Source organism: Pipistrellus kuhlii, unplaced genomic scaffold (assembly GCF_014108245.1).
Source record: "Pipistrellus kuhlii isolate mPipKuh1 unplaced genomic scaffold, mPipKuh1.p scaffold_m20_p_6, whole genome shotgun sequence".
In the NCBI taxonomy this organism is placed as follows: domain Eukaryota; kingdom Metazoa; phylum Chordata; class Mammalia; order Chiroptera; family Vespertilionidae; genus Pipistrellus; species Pipistrellus kuhlii.
Window position 1 is genome coordinate 9,500,996 of NW_023425562.1, and position 5,199 is coordinate 9,506,194.

Here is a 5,199-nt window from a genome sequence, read left to right on the forward strand (position 1 = left end):
AAATTACAAAAAGCAAATTAAAGGGTATTTTTAATTATTTTTACAAACTGATGCATGATAGTTTATTTAATAGAAAATTTAGCACATGTCTGCAGAAAACATAGTTACACAAAACCTTATAGGAATCTAATAATTCTATACAATTTAGATAGTCTTGGGAATGTAGGCAGTAATTTGTATTCTGTGAGGCAAACAAAAAGAGACCCGTGATACAGATTGTCACTCTGTTACTAATAATCTTTTATATGAAAGTTACCACACTTAAAGAAATCCCAGTTCTATAGTACTTCCTTTGTCTTTTAACCTTTGCAAATGAAAAAAAAAACACCAAAAAAACAACAACAACAACACTAAACAAGAGAGTAGAATGAGTCAAATCAGCCTTAAATTTTGGCCTCTGCTCAGGAATGATGGCACTGCTCTATAATTACAGCTAAGAACATAATCCCAACTTCAAGAGATAACATTTAGAAATAATACTCCTCTGGAAGAGGCTGTCTCAGCTGTAAATCCAGCTTTATCGAAGGCCACCCCACAACCATCACACAATGTGGGAGCCTGTGTCGATGAACTACAGAGATATGGCCAAAGATGGGGAATTAGCGGTTCCTTCTGTGTTGTGCCAGTCAATCTGCCACTTTTAAGTTCTAATACCTGTGGTTGCTTAGCAAAGAAAGGGCAGCTAAAACGGCTGCGGGAGGAAAATACTGGCCTCTTTGTTTGCAAGACTGGGCTGAATCCTCCTCTTTTAATGCAATATTTTTGCTCCTCTTGTTCTGAAAGAAAAAAGATCCCTTGGATTCAAATTTATCACAATTGAAATAAAAAATGTAAAAGATCAGCATAAAACATTTAACAGCAACAGTTAATAATGTATATGATAACATATTGCACTAATATATTGACAAATGTGGCAATAAAGTATTAATGTGATTATGTATCATCAAATATACCAGCCATTCATCCTCTCCTCTGCTCCAGTTTAAAAACAAAGCAAATCCTTAGACCATAAATTGGAGATAAAATCTCCAAGTGTGATTTCAATTAAGCACATCTCAGAAATTCTACCCATAAGCTCCCAAGGAGGCAGGTTTTCGGTTTGATTATGACAAAGTGCCTTTAGGAGTGGTGACAAAAGCCACAAGAAATTGAGTTCTCTATTTAAATCCAAATCTGGAAATCAGATCTGGTAGCTTTGGGCAAAGCTGAGATGTCAATCAAGTTTGTTTTTTCACAGCCCTCTTGTCCCTACTTAGGGCCAGTTTTATCTATCAGCTTAGCTGAGCTGTGGAACTATTACATGATCAAACACTAATCTAGGTGTTGTTGTGAACCTACTTTGAAGATATGAGTAAAATTCATAATCAGTTGACTTTAAGTAGGAGAGACTGTACCAGAGGGGCCCTGATTCCATCAGTCATTAGGCCTTATGTGCAGAACTGAAGTTCCCTGGAAAAGAAAAAATTCTGACAATGGTATGCAGGTTCTGTAATGCTTGAGAATTCCAGGCTGCCCTTCCAGACACCTGTTCTGCAGATCCAATACAGGACTTATAGTCTCATATAATATTTCCTTCTAATAAATCTCTATCTCATCCCTCATTGCTTCTGTTTCTCTTGCTAAACTTCATGGATATATAGTGTATCAAAGATTTATTGTTTCCTGTCCCCAAAATATTTAATTATCAAGAAATAATTTGTTCCCAGTTACCTTGATATTTGGACATTTATGAAATCAAACTTAGTCAGAGGCAGAGTATATTTTCTCAACTGTTAATGAGTAAAATAATGTGACTTACTGTGACCTATGGGACAGTAACGGATTTGACAGGAGCAGACAATAAGTGGGTTTTTATGCTTTACTTTGGTCTCTTATGCTTCCATGTTCCACTCTCAGAACATGCCCAAAGTAACTGTTGGTACAAGGATAGGGGGAATGCATATGTTGGAGTTCTATGATTACTCTGTGGCTGGAGCCAAGACTGAGTAAATTTAGCTGTGTCAGCCAACCCCAGTTCAGATCAGCTACTAGTACTCAGAATCAAGAACAAAAGACTTTTATTTTAATCCAATAAGATTTTAATATTATTTCTTTTTTTAATAGATTTTATTGATTTTTTTTACAAAGAGAAAGGAAGAAAGAGTTAGAAACATTGATGAGAGAGAAACATCAATCAGCTGCCTCATGTACACCCCCTACTGGGGATGTGCCTGCAACCAAGGTACATGCCAGTGACCAGAATTGAACCTGGGACCCTTGAGTCCACAGGCGGATGCTCTATCCACTGAGCCAAACCAGTTAGGGTAATGTTATTTCTTACACAACATTTTTCAGGAGCAATCTTGACTAATAGACTTTGCCTAACCCACTTTTCTTCTCACCATAAGTTAGAAAAAAATAAATTTTTGTTTTTTGTTACTATTTTTGTTTCGCTAAGTTTTTACCCAGAATTTGTCCTCTAACAAAGACCACTTTCATTTATTTATTTATTTATTTATTTATTTATTTATTTATTTATTTGTTTGTTTTTGAGAGAGAGAGAGAGAGAGAGAGAGAGAGAGAGAGAGAGAGAGAGAGAGAGAGAGAGAGAATGGAAGGGAGGGGAAGAGACAGAGAGTGAGAAACATGTATATGAGAGACACATCTACATGTTTCCCCACCAAGGCTAGGGATCAAGCCTGCAACTGAGGTATGTGCTCTTGACCAGAATCAAATCCTAGACCCTAAATCTTCAGGCTCATTTTATGGCCACAGAGCCAAATGGGCTAGGGCCATGGTTGGCAAACTATAGCTCGCGAGCCACATGTAGCTCTTTGGCCCCTTGAGTGTGGGTCTTCTACAAAATACCAAGGCCTGGGAGAGTCTATTTTGACGAAGTGGCATTAGAAGAAATGGGTTAGGGTAAGGAACTCTGACCACTGGGCTAGGGTAAGGAACTCTTATCTTGAAGACTTTTTTTAAACTACTTATTCTGTGCAGAAACTGACCTAACTACCCATAGCACATAATTCTCTTCTTTACTTGTCACCCATTACTATATTGTTCCTATTGTTATTTGTCAGATGGCATATTAGTTTAATAGAACAGTTTTCAAAGGACTTGAGAAACTGGGAATTGGTTCTGAATTAATTAACAACCTACTGTTTGACCTGGGAATTTTTTTTTCTATCTATCTGAGCTTTAATATTGTCACTTAAAACAAACAAACAAACAAACAAAACCAACAGTGCTAAGCAAAGTCTTAACAACATATAGAAGAGTAAGGTAAGTAAGATGCATTGAGTATCTACTATATGTCAGATACTTCCACAAGTGTGAATTTATTTAATGTCTTTAATAAATACCTCATCTGCTATTTGTAGATAAGCAAAGTGAAGCTTAATAACTGTCAAATGTCAATCAGCAAGTGAGAGCTGATAGGGTTCAACCCTACATCTGTGTGAATCTTGCATGCATGTTTTTCCATGATATCCACTGTCTTTTTCATTATCATACAATAACAGGCTTTCCCCCCTTTTAATATGATTGAATGCAGGAGTAAGTGGTGTAGATAGAATTTGGAGATATGAAGGAACCCTGAAGTCACTGGACATTAGAATATTAGTAGTCTCCTTTGGCCACTTACTGTTAATATTCACTAAGAGTTATGGTACTTTCCAGACAATTTACTCAATAATCTACCACTTTGAAGTATGTCTTGTGCCTCAAGAATAGCATCTGGCTAATTCAGATGCTAAACTCGAATATACCATCATTAAAATAAAAAACGTTAATCATCAACACTTCCTTAGGCTGAGCATTCCTTTCCATCAACATGTTAAAATAGACTTCTCCATGGATAATTTGATGGTTAAATTGTCTCCAAACATGAGGCATGGCATCTCTAGCTGCTCTATAAGTTTTCCCATTAACTCTCACTTAGACTAAAAGAGATAAAGTTTTAGCATCTGAAAAGTTGCAGGCTTATTACAGCAATTTTCATCTTAATATTTTCAAGGGCTTGTTAGGAAGTAGCTTTTCAACTCTGCAGCTGTATTTTTTTTCCTTGGAAATCTAAAACTTCAAGTTTTAAATCTTTATAGAATTTAGAAAGCAATAAAATTTACCCTCCTCCTCCTGCCCAAGGAGAGCATGGTTATAGAAAGACCAAATCATAACAAACATTTTTTTTCTTCTAGCAATAGTTATCTTTTCAAAATGGTGGCTACATTGTGGAGATGAATCAGAATACAGAGAAAAATATTGGACTTATATCAGAAATAAGAGATATCTTGTGAAGCCTCCCTCACTTATTTGTCTATGTGATTTTGGGAAAATATTTCCTTCCTATTTTCCAATCTGAGTAGAATAGCAGCTTCTCATTCTTCTTAGAATTATTGCTTGAATAATAAATAGTAATAACATTTAAGAACCAACTATTTTTGCAAAATGCTATTATAAACGTTGTTCTTAAAGCAGCTCTATTTTTTTTGTTTCTGTTTCAGGAAAACTGTCACTCATGGGCATTAAAAGATCTGCCCAAAACCTTACCCAGAGTTAGCGATGTAGGCAGAATTAATCCCTCACAGTTGGTACTTGCCACATAATCCACCCCTTTTCTCAGCCAACAGACACAATTTCTTTCTTCTGAATATGCTTTTAGGAGATTTACTTTCCCCCTGAGTTATACAGTCAAAGAGAGTAAGAGAGAAGGTTTCAATCCAAGAGCTGGGTTGAAACCCAGCACAGTACTTATTGGTATATATTTTTCATCTATTTGTTTGCTCTTTGTCAGAATATCAAAATCATAGAGCATAATGCAATGCATACACTGGGAGGCAAGTCACCCTGCCATTAATCATCCATAATTCTGGTTATTGCTTTTGTTCTTCTGACATGGATGTTTTCCTGAAAAGATATTGAACCAATAGCTTATAGCTTGAAAGATATTTGGCCAATTCTCTATTTCACTCTTGAAATGACTTGCAAATGATTGCTTTATTCCAAAGAGCCAACAAGATCTCTCCACAAACATAGGGTTGATTTTAATAATTTGTGGGGTCTCTTTTCTCTATCCTGGGAAGATGAATAGGGCTTGTCAGGAGTTATAAAAATGAAAAAATGAAGAAAAAAAAAGCCAGGCAAGAGCAACTTATTTAGCTTGGTAAACAGAGGGGATAAGATAAACTTAGTATATACATTTTAAATATGTAAACACTT